Raw genomic sequence first — 12,293 nt, forward strand, 5'->3', positions numbered from 1 at the left:
ATTTGGTGTCTTGGCAGTGGCGTTTTATTTTTTTTATTTATGCGGAGAAAAACCTGGCCGTGTCTCGGGGCTCTTTCCCAAGAGGGCTCTGCCACATTGGGATGTTTGGCCCAGGTCAGTTTCTGTTTAATTAGGAGTTGTCTTTTGTGAGGATGCTGCTGCTGCTATCATCGCCGCCGGTTCCATTCCTCCTCCTGGCGCGGCAGTTGGAACAACGCCACAAGTTTCTTAAATTCCCCCTCGTTTATGATTTCAATTTTATTTTATTATAACCCTCCACCACCCAGCGACAGAATCAATCGAATCGAGTTGACACGCCATGGCCAAATATGCCACTTGATTTGGAGTTTCAGCAAATCGGAGGAATATTGAAAGGCCAGCAGCAACATTTTTGACAAATTTGTCTAACGTTTCGCTGGAGATTACAGCCAGCATCTGCAGGAGTTATTTAAAAGTTTACCTTTTACTGAATCATCCCTTTTTATGGTCTCATCCATAGAGTCTGAATCTGCAGAATCACCAGTTGAGTGAATCTGCAGTGTCCATAGCAGAGTGATTCTGTAGAATCCAATGCGGAGTGAGTTTGCAATCCAGAGTGGATTGAATCTGCAAAATCCCCAGTTGAGTGAATCTGCAGTGTCCATATCAGAGTGATTCTGTAGAATCCAATGCGGAGTGAGTTTGCAATCCAGAGTGGATTGAATCTGCAAAATCCCCAGTTGAGTGAATCTGCAGTGTCCATAGCAGAGTGATTCTGTAGAATCCAATGCGGAGTGAGTTTGCAATCCAGAGTGGATTGAATCTGCAGAATCACCAGTTGAGTGAATCTGCAGTGTCCATAGCAGAGTGATTCTGTAGAATCCAATGCGGAATGAGTTTGCAATCCAGAGTGGATTGAATCTGCAGAATCACCAGTTGAGTGAATCTGCAGTGTCCATAGCAGAGTGATTCTGTAGAATCCAATGCGGAGTGAGTTTGCAATCCAGAGTGGATTGAATCTGCAAAATCCCCAGTGGGTGGAGTGAGTCTGCAGCATCCAGAGTGGAGTGAATCTGCAGAAATCACAGTCGGTTGAGTGAATCAATCGACTGCTTCTAATTCACCTCCTCACCCCCTCCCGATGTGGAGCCCGGTGCCTGGACCCCTTGTGGCAGTTGGACCGCCTGCGCACCACTATCCTGTCATAGTCACTACCCTGTCATAGTCACCATCCTGTCATAGTCACTACCCTGTCATAGTCACTATCCTGTCATGGTCACTACCCTGTCATAGTCACTACCCTGTCATAGTCACTATCCTGTCATAGTCACCATCCTGTCATAGTCACTATCTTGTCATAGTCACTACCCTGTCATAGTCACTACCCTGTCATAGTCACTACCCTGTCATGGTCACTACCCTGTCATGGTCACTACCCTGTCATGGTCACTACCCTGTCATAGTCACTACCCTGTCATAGTCACTACCCTGTCATAGTCACTACCCTGTCATGGTCACCATCCTGTCATAGTCACTACCCTGTCATAGTCACTATCCTGTCATAGTCACTACCCTGTCATAGTCACTACCCTGTCATGGTCACCATCCTGTCATAGTCACTACCCTGTCATAGTCACTATCCTGTCATGGTCACTACCCTGTCATAGTCACTATCCTGTCATGGTCACTACCCTGTCATAGTCACTACCCTGTCATAGTCACTACCCTGTCATAGTCACTACCCTGTCATAGTCACTACCCTGTCATAGTCACCATCCTGTCATAGTCACTACCCTGTCATAGTCACTACCCTGTCATAGTCACTACCCTGTCATAGTCACTACCCTGTCATGGTCACCATCCTGTCATAGTCACTACCCTGTCATAGTCACTATCCTGTCATAGTCACCATCCTGTCATAGTCACTACCCTGTCATAGTCACTACCCTGTCATGGTCACCATCCTGTCATAGTCACTACCCTGTCATAGTCACTATCCTGTCATAGTCACCATCCTGTCATAGTCACTACCCTGTCATAGTCACTACCCTGTCATGGTCACCATCCTGTCATAGTCACTACCCTGTCATAGTCACTATCCTGTCATAGTCACCACCCTGTCATAGTCACTACCCTGTCATAGTCACTACCCTGTCATAGTCACTACCCTGTCATAGTCACTATCCTGTCATAGTCACTATCCTGTCATAGTCACTACCCTGTCATAGTCACTATCCTGTCATAGTCACCACCCTGGCATAGTCACTACCCTGTCATAGTCACTACCCTGTCATGGTCACTATCCTGTCATAGTCACTACCCTGTCATAGTCACTACCCTGTCATGGTCACTATCCTGTCATAGTCACCACCCTGTCATAGTCACTACCCTGTCATAGTCACTACCCTGTCATAGTCACTACCCTGTCATAGTCACTATCCTGTCATAGTCACCACCCTGTCATAGTCACTACCCTGTCATAGTCACTACCCTGTCATGGTCACTATCCTGTCATAGTCACCACCCTGTCATAGTCACTACCCTGTCATGGTCACCATCCTGTCATAGTCACTACCCTGTCATAGTCACTATCCTGTCATAGTCACTACCCTGTCATGGTCACCATCCTGTCATAGTCACTACCCTGTCATAGTCACTACCCTGTCGTAGTCACTATCCTGTCATAGTCACTATCCTGTCATAGTCACTACCCTGTCATAGTCACCATCCTGTCATAGTCACTACCCTGTCATAGTCACTACCCTGTCATAGTCACCATCCTGTCATAGTCACCATCCTGTCATAGTCACTATCCTGTCATAGTCACTATCCTGTCATAGTCACTACCCTGTCATAGTCACCATCCTGTCATAGTCACTACCCTGTCATAGTCACTACCCTGTCATAGTCACCATCCTGTCATAGTCACCATCCTGTCATAGTCACTATCCTGTCATAGTCACTATCCTGTCATGGTCTAGGCGACAGATGGTTCCCGCGCGCACAGCTGGGCATCCCTGCCCCGTGCGGCATGGACGTGCTGCCCCACGCCCCCCATTGACCCCCCCCCTCCACCCACCACAGAGACCCCTCGCTATCCACATTGATTCTACTCGTCTCCCTGTAGATCCCCCCTTCTTCTACTGATCCCATCACCCCCCTTCCCCCATTGATCCCACTCACACCCATGTAACCCTCCTCGCTCCCCTATATAGATCGCCTTTACCGCCTATAACACCATCGTTTTAGGCATGTTGGTCAGGCCCATTGCCCGAAACGTCGCCCATGATTTATTTGTATTTAATGCCACGGTGTCTATTGACGGTCGTGCTGAGTTGTTTATTTGAGATCCCGTGAGATCGGGCGCCATCCGGACGATTGATATCGCAGATGATGCCGTGTCTGTCTGTGTGTGTGAAGTGTTACACCTGGGGAGCGGCGGTGCAACGGTTAGCGCTACGTTGCGCCGCGAACCCTGCGACCCGAGTTGGATTCCCTGCCCACGGCCACCAACACCAGCGACGATTGTCAGATCAGCTCTCGCCGGTGTTGGCGATGAGCGGGAATCGAACGCGGATCGCTGGGTTCGCAGTGCGCTAACCACTGCACCACCGCTCCGCGCAGATCTGGTCCCACGTGCGCACGCACCGGATTATAAGACCCACCTCCTGCTTTGCCCTTAAAATATAGGGGGGGGGGGGTGGAAATGCGTCTTATAATCTGGAGAACACGGCAAATGCCCGCGGGATAAATTATATCGATTAATATCTAGCGATTACCCTGACCGACAACGTGCATTGAATGGATTTCCGTCAAATCATCGATTATTTCACAATTGTCCGTCCTAGAGGACAACGTCCAACCGAGGAGACGGAGCGAGCAAAAATCAGTTCACGTGCGGGTGCTGGGCGGATCATTTTTACATCCGCGGAATCGCGAGGAATGCGAGTGGGCAGCGGCGTGGGGAGAGTGGGAGGCCCTCATCCAGCAGTGGATCGATAATGGCTGATCGCTCGCGATGCGACGTGAATAGATGATGTTACTCCAATCGATGACATCGTGAAATTGAATCGTTATTTCGAATCGTGCTCGTGTGTGGGGAGCGGTCGCCTGGTTCTTAGAGCCAACATCGCTGGCGGATATCTGAACCGCATCTTGGGCCTCCCCTAGGTCGACTCAGCCTTGAATGGTTACCTGGTGCGGTGTGTAAACATCGCCACTCGGAAGACAAACGCGGCCGGGCGTGGTGCTGGCCACCCACCCCTTCGTGTGTGTGCCGTGCCGGCCTTCATTGGTGCTACTCGCAAACAGCACTTGCCTCCAACAGTCTGATAAAGGCTACACGGGAGATCTTTGTCTTTGTCTTTGTGTGCGCGCGCGCGCGTGTGGATCGCATTTCGCGAGCCGTGGCGAAGCGAAGCAGCTGGAGCGTGGCGGTGCGGTTGGTATCTGCTGCGTCTGTCTGTCAGGACGGGGGGGTGAGGGAGGAGGGCGGCCAATGCCCCCCCCCCCCCCCCCCCGATTTGTCTGGAGCCCCCTACCCCTTCCCCCATCTCCTGGCCTTCTATGGGTGATGGGCGACGGGTGAGTGGGGACGAAGCCGGGCGAGGTGCGGCAAGGTTTTTTAATCTTCTGCTTTGCTTGGGACTGGTCCCAGCGGTACCACTCGGAGCCTGACACTTCACACCTTTCCCACCCCACGCCTCTCCCTTCGCCTCCTCCACGGCAGCTCCCACGCCGCCTTTCTTCTACTCCGCCTCTCACGCGCACCAACGCGCTCAGACTCACCCCGCTCCGACACGAACTTCATCGTTCACTCGTTTGCTCGCTCGCTCACTCACTCACCCACTCACTCGGTCGCTATTTCATTAAATCGCTAGCCCCGTTCACTCACCTATCCACCCAACTGTTCACTCACCTATCCACCCAACTGTTCACTCACCTATCCACCCAACTGTTCACTCACCTATCCACCCAACTGTTCACTCACCTATCCACCCAACTGTTCACTCACCTATCCACCCAACTGTTCACTCACCTATCCACCCAACTGTTCACTCACCTATCCACCCAACTGTTCACTCACCTATCCACCCAACTGTTCACTCACCTATCCACCCAACTGTTCACTCACCTATCCACCCAACTGTTCACTCACCTATCCACCCAACTGTTCACTCACCTATCCACCCAACTGTTCACTCACCTATCCACCCAACTGTTCACTCACGCTCTTGGCAACCCACCCCACTCACGTTTGTAGTTGTAACTTTGTGAGCAATACCTTACCGCACATGTGTGAACAAGAGCTTCATCGCTAATCGGATTCCTCCAGTCTAAATAAAGATTCCGATTCTAACACGCACTCGTTTAATCACTGACACACCCACCCTAGCCCCCTCCACATGCCTCCTGCACGCATTAAACAGGAACAGGCGTGGAAATTTCAGCACCGTGCAGATTTGGAGCTGGGGACGAAAAGAACCCAACAACCATTGCCCACGCTTTACCCCACCTCCTGCACCCACCCACCCACTGAGCCAGCGCCACCTGGACTCCCCACTTGACTCACAACCCCCTTACACTCACCCAGAGCTATCACACCGTCTCGCTAAAGTTTGCATCGCATCCAAGGTTCCACTTCTGACTCTGTGAGCTGCTTCCACCGCAAAGTTGGCAGGTAACACTAGCACAGCCCCCATCCACCCCCCCACGTCCCTCCCCCTCTCTCTTAGCTGGATCACTTTCACACGAAGAGAAGTGTCGTGCCCCAGGGATTAATTTTGTCGCTAAATATTTGCTGGGCCGCTGATGCAACTGGAGGTAGCGGCACGTGACTGGTCGCCACAGCCGTCTCGAGACGTATACTGGATGTGGTGTGCCGAGTTGCGGAAATCTATTTATCTTTTTTTTTCGTTTCGTGGTGTCGCCGACCCGGACATGCAAACGTAAAGGCGCAGTCCCTGCAATTGCTGCGCTCGCGTCAATGCAGGGGGCAAGGGGTAGGGGGGCGGGGGCTCCAGAGTGCCCCCCTAATCGGTATTTGTTAGCCGACTCTTTCACGTTGGCCAGACGTTATGGAAGCGGCAGGGCTACCCACATTGTACCCCCCCCCCTCCCCACCGCACGCGACTTCTAACCAAGCGGGCCCGGTTGTGCCCCTGGTTTTTTGTATTTATTTTTTTCCGAATGAATCGTCGCGCTCCGCCGCGGAGGGTTTCCGTTCGGGGTTTGTCCGGTGACGGGCGGGATCGCGACGGGAACCGTGGACTCGATTCTCTCCGCTTGCGTTTTGGAATTTCTCGTCCGCCTCCTCCTCCTGCACTGAACTTCCTTCTGCCCGTCCGTCGGGAGTGTTCCATTCGTTTCGCTGAGCGACGCGAGTAATGTGCCAAACCCGGAACGTCCCGGGCCGCCTCAACCCTCATCCCTCCTCCTCTTCGTTCCGTCCCTCACCTCTTCATTGCCCTCTTCTTCATCCCGCTCCCCACACCACCCCACCTGACCCTCCTACTCCTTGTGCCAGCCTTGCCCGACTCATCTTAAGACTCCCCCGGGCCCGTGATGGGGCTACTTGGTCGATGAGTGGAAGAGGTTCGAATCTGAACTTCGTTGTCCGACTCGGACGCTTGGTAAATGATTCATATATTAATGTGATGGTACTGCGTTGGCAGTGGTGTACAAGCACAAGCTGAACAACACGAACAACAACTTTAAACACGAATACAATCACGAATCTCACCACCTCCACCGCGAATTCAAGCGGTGGGGCTTCAACTTTTGTCCCGTTCTCGCTGCATCAGCCGCGTCGCAGCGCGGCCGTTTTGGTTCCAGTTTCCGGCACTGGACGGACGACGGAATGGCCCCGCAACCCACCCACGAGTCCCATTCGCCTTGCCCGAAGCGCGCACAAGTGGTGTCGCGTTCTCCGGCATTCTGCTCGGTGCGGCGTCGTCCCGCGACTCGCGGACGGCGGTGAGGTGGTGGTGGTGGTGGTGCTCGCTGGGGATGTCGGTTTCTAGGAACGAGGGTGTTGGTTCGTGCGCTCTCCAGGTCGGCTCTGGACCTCTCTAAGAGCACACTGGCATTGTGAATGGGGGGGGGGGGCATTGTCCGAGTTGCGTCTTGTTTCACGTTTTGGCTCTCGAGTTATATTTATATATAAACGATGCACAAACACTTTGTCTTTGTGTACAGGTTTCCCTCGCCCTACGCGGGGTCGGTTTGTGCAAGTTCGCGTCTATGCGGTTCACTTATTTCTACCCAAACTGTGCGGTTTGAATTCACCGACTTGCGGCTGTGCGGTCGGACGTGAGACAACGTTGTGTGTGTACTGTGTGTGTGTGTACTGTGCATACTGTGTATACTGTGTGTGTGTACTGTGTGTGTAGTGTGTGTACTGTGTGTGTGTACTGTGTGTGTACTGTGTATGTGTGTGTACTGTGTGTGTACCGTGTGTGTGTACTGTGTGTGTACTATGTGTGTGTACTGTGTGTGTACTGTGCATGTGTGTGTACTGTGTGTGTGTACTGTGTGTGTACTATGTGTGTATACTGTGTGTGTACTATGTGTGTGTACTGTGTGTGTACTGTGTGTGTGTACTGTGTGTGTGTACTGTGTGTGTGTACTGTGTGTGTGTACTGCTTGCGCTACTCGGCAGGCAGCTGGCTCCACGTGTGATTTCACTTTGTGAGCCTCATTTTGGAAGGTATCTACTACTACCGCATAGAGCGAGGGAAACCTGTTATAAGATGATAGGTTGACGTTTCAGGCAATGACCCTTTCAAGTATAGAGAATGGGGCAGATCAACTTGTACTTGGATGCCATACTTCACTCGTGAAAACGCTGCCCTTTCTCTCATCTGAAGCAGGGTTATTGCTCGAAACGTCAGCAAATTTAATTCCAATCTGTTGCAAGACCTGATACCGTATTCTCCGGATTGTAAGACGCAGCCCATTACTTGCGCCCCCGGTGTCAATAAAGTTAAACAAATCCAGCCACACACACAGACACACACCTCCCAGATGATATCAACCAGATTATATGAGACACAGCCTCAACTTTTACTTAAAAATTCAGGGGAGGGGTGTGCGGAGGGGGGAGTGCGTCTTATATATTGGAGAATACGGTAATTATGCATTTGTTTTTGGTGGTGAGCATATCCTGTGTTCGGTCAGGGACTACACAACCCTGTGCCGCTAAACCCTGACCCGCTAAACCCTTAACGACCTTAACTTTGACCCTAGCACAGTTCAATCGCTCATTCATACATTGTGCAACTGTGAATTTGAGAGCAAACGCTCTGCATTAGATCAGCGTGATCTGGATGGGTCCCGTCTCTTCCAGCACATTGCCGTTTTATTTGTTGTTATTATATTTACAGATGTATTTATTTATTTTGGTGAAGGTTTGAACAGATGCCAGACTGAAGGCTTCGCGGTCCGATGATTGGGACTTGTGGCCACATTTGTGTGGCTTCCGTCAAGCCCTCTGAGATATCAAAGTGCTGGAATTGAACAATTTTTTTACATGTTTCAACTCTTCCCCCCCCCCCACCCCCTCCAAATATTCATTTGGATCTAATTTAATATTTCGATTTGTTCTTACCGGTACTCCCCACTCATACAATGAATTGCGTGATCTCATACTAAGTTTCTCTCTCTGCATCTCTCATTCTAAGCCTAACCCTGACCCAGAGACCCTACGCCCTGACTCAGAAACAGGATCCTAACCATAACCCTCGCACTAAGTCAACCTCCTTTCAATCTCATCCTGACCATGACCTTAACCCTCACCTTGACAACTAACCCTGACCCTACCCCCTATTCCCTGTGGTTCTCTTATCCCCAAGCCCGCTACCCTCGAATACACCCCCTACGCTTGCAAAAACGACGTCTACCCCCTTACTTTATAGACGGCGGGCGTGCGATTACTCGAGTGAGTTTATTGGTTGTGTATATTCCGTACACAAGGGTCGTTAAAATTTCCGTTGTTTTTTAACAGTACTTGCTCCCGTGCACTATGTATTGTACATATGGTATATTGGTACATTTCCCCCCCCCCACCCACCACCATCATCACCCTATCTCCTTTTGGCCGAATTGGTAACGGAATTTGTTAATTGTTAGTTTAACAAATAACACACACGCGCGCGCGCGCAGAGATACGCGAAATAAAACTAAATTATTGTGAATAACGACGGCGAGATACAAGAGTGAGAAGCTACGAAACACGTTACTTTTGGGTGGGGGTGGTGGCTTGTTTAATTTTTGAATTAAATTTGATTTCGATCGAACATTATTCTCCGGAGTTTGTAATGCGCGGACAGCAAAAAAATAAAAATAAATCTGCGCCTCTTAAAAAAACCACACACACGCGCACGCGCGGAGATTGAACGTGAATCGAACTGTGAAACAGGTCCAGGCGGGATCTCCCTCGGTTATGCTTATATTTGTTTGTGACGCACAGAGGCAGACGGAGCCGTCCATGGACAAAATAAAAAAAAAGTTTTGTACTAAATGTCGTCGGTTCTCGTTCAATGCGACCTCGTGTCTCTCTCTCTGTCTGTGTGTGTGTGTGTGTCTCTTTCCTGCACGATATAATGTTATCAGCATCATCATCGAATGAAAAATAAGAGTAGGTTTTACCCTTTCTGGCAATAAAAAAGTTTTTAAAGGCAGGAATCCATACTCTTTGGTTCTTTCGGTAAAGTCACGTAGGTATAAAATGTATTTAGGTATAAAATAAAATACAAATTTTATTAAAATAAATTTTATACCTACGTGACTTTACCGAAAGAACCAAAGAGTATGTGTTTTAAGGCCTCGACACAGAGGCGTTGTCTTTCTGTTTGTCTAAGTGTGTCTCTCTCTCTGTGTGTCTCTCTCTGCTTGTGAGTCTGTGTGTCTCCGTGTCTGTGTTTTGTCTCTCTCTCAAATGTAGCAATCTTTGGAAGAACGTAATTAACCAGGTAGGGTGTTGACTGTTGTGTTAGCCGACTCTCTGAGTTGCATTGCATTATATTACTAAGTTTGCTATGTTTTTTTCTTATTGATTCTTAACTGATGATGGTTGCTTGTGTTGCAATCGAAATGTCGTATTCTATTATTATTTAATTTATTTTCTTTCTACGCGACTTTACCGAAAGAACCAAGGAGTAATAAATAGAAACATTTTGCAAGGAATCGTCCGCCTTAACCACACGCACTTGTCGTGAGCATACAAACAACACATGCTCTGATCATGTTTGTGAACATCTTAACACAACCGTTTTATTGCCAGAAACGGTAAAATCTATTCTTGTGTTTCATTCTTTGATTATGCAAAAAGATCCCATGATATAGCATCATCATCATCGCCATCATTATCATCATCGCCATCATCAGCATCGCCATCATCACCGTCATCATCATCATCAGCAGTTATGTGTGCTTGAACAAATAGGCAATGATCCTTTCTGTTAATAATTGGTGACCGGGATGAGTTGAATCACTTGTATGCAGGAGTTGATGGCAGACTGTCTAAATGGCTGGGTTCCTTTGCCATCGCACCTCATCGATGGTCCCCCTCGTCACCCACATCTGCCATCATCACCCACAACCAGCCTCGTCACCCACAACCAGCCTCGTCATCCACAACCACCATAGTCACCCACAACCTCCCTCGTCACCCACATCCACCATAATCACCCACAACCACCCTGGTCACCCACATCCACCATCGTCACCCACAACCACCCTCGTCACCCACAACCACCCTGGTCACCCACATCCACCATACCCCTCATTCCCCCCCGCCCCCCATGAGTCACCCTCTCCCCACCTCCTCATCCCACGCGCCCCAGAAGTGGGTAAACCAGTTCGCACCCGGGTTCTGCTCCGCGTTGCGTGCGGCTGGAGTAAGCTCACGTGGTGCAGCGATTGTTACTCAAAAGTTCGCTTGGATTAGTCCGGAGCTCCTGGATCTACGGCCGAATTCTGCAGTCCACTGGCTGGTTTACGCGTGCCACCGGTATGTGTGCGTCTGCATCATCACGAATCTCACGTATACACACACACACTAAGACAAAGATCCCCAACAGAGACCTTTAACAGACTGTCGGGGCAAGTTCTGTTGGCGAGCGCCTATGAAGGCCAGAACGGCGCACGAAGGGGTGGGTGGCCAGCACCACATCCGGCCGCCTTTGTCTCCCCAGTGGCGATGTTTACACACCGCAACCAGGTGCTCATTTGAGGCTGAGTCGACCTAGGGGAGGCCCACGACCGGTTCAGATATTCGTCACTGATGTTGGTCATGAGGGGGTATCGAATGCATGTACGCCAGATTCGTAGCGCGGTGCGCTAACCAGACGACGAGAGACAAAGATGCCCCGTACAGCCTGAACAGACTGTTGGGGCAAGTGCTGTAAGAGAGCACTCGTGAAGACTGGCACGGAACACGAGGGGGTGGGTGGCCAGCACCATGCCCGGCCGCCTTTGTCTCACAAGCGGCGTTGTGTCCAAATCACACCAGGTACTCATTTGACCCAGACATAACCCCATCTCGCATGCACCAACATCAGTACAAAGATGCCCCATACAGCCTCAACAGACTGTTGGGGCAAGTGCTGTTGGCGATCACCTATTAAGGCTGACATGGCGCATAAAAAAATGTAACGTGCGCGTGTGTTTGTGGCCTACGATTACTTAAACCGATCCTGGGCCACCCCTCGGTCGACTCGGCCTCGAATGAGTACTTGGCGCGGTGCGCAAACATCGTCGCTGGGGAGACAAAGGCGGCCGGGCGTGGTGTTGGCCACCTACCCCCCTCGCGTATCGTGACGACCTTCATGGCGAGCACGTGCCCTGGACAGTCTGTGACACGGGGGAATCTCTCTCTTGCCTTTGTCTTGTGGCCTTAGAAGCACCACGTCCCCGCGTTGGTCCCTGGGCGTCTTCATTTTCCTGGTCGTCTTATAATTCGGAGAATACGGTGATGGTGTCAAGGGGGGGGGGGGGTGAGGGGGTCAAGGTGATGCGGTCGAGAAACAGGCGCGAGTCTTTTGGCAAATCGAATCAATCGCGCGCGGGTTTTTCTTTATTGCGTCGACGATTCAACGTCGAGAAGCCTCGTCCAGTCTGACCGCGCGGTCACGAATTCGCGACGTCGCGTTTTCGCAAAAGGACCCCCGACCCCCCGCACCCGAATCCCAGAAAGATCGAATCCCCCCCCGCTTTCAAATCCACAAAACATCCCCAGCCACGTGGGCATGCGAGAAGCAACTTGGTGCGGAAGGTTTTGAGGGATCCGCGTTAACGATGTCGAACGCGAACAA

The sequence above is a fragment of the Lethenteron reissneri genome, chromosome 32 (assembly GCF_015708825.2).
Source record: "Lethenteron reissneri isolate LAM-NWPU_2019-01 chromosome 32, ASM1570882v1, whole genome shotgun sequence".
Taxonomy (NCBI): Eukaryota; Metazoa; Chordata; class Hyperoartia; order Petromyzontiformes; family Petromyzontidae; genus Lethenteron; species Lethenteron reissneri.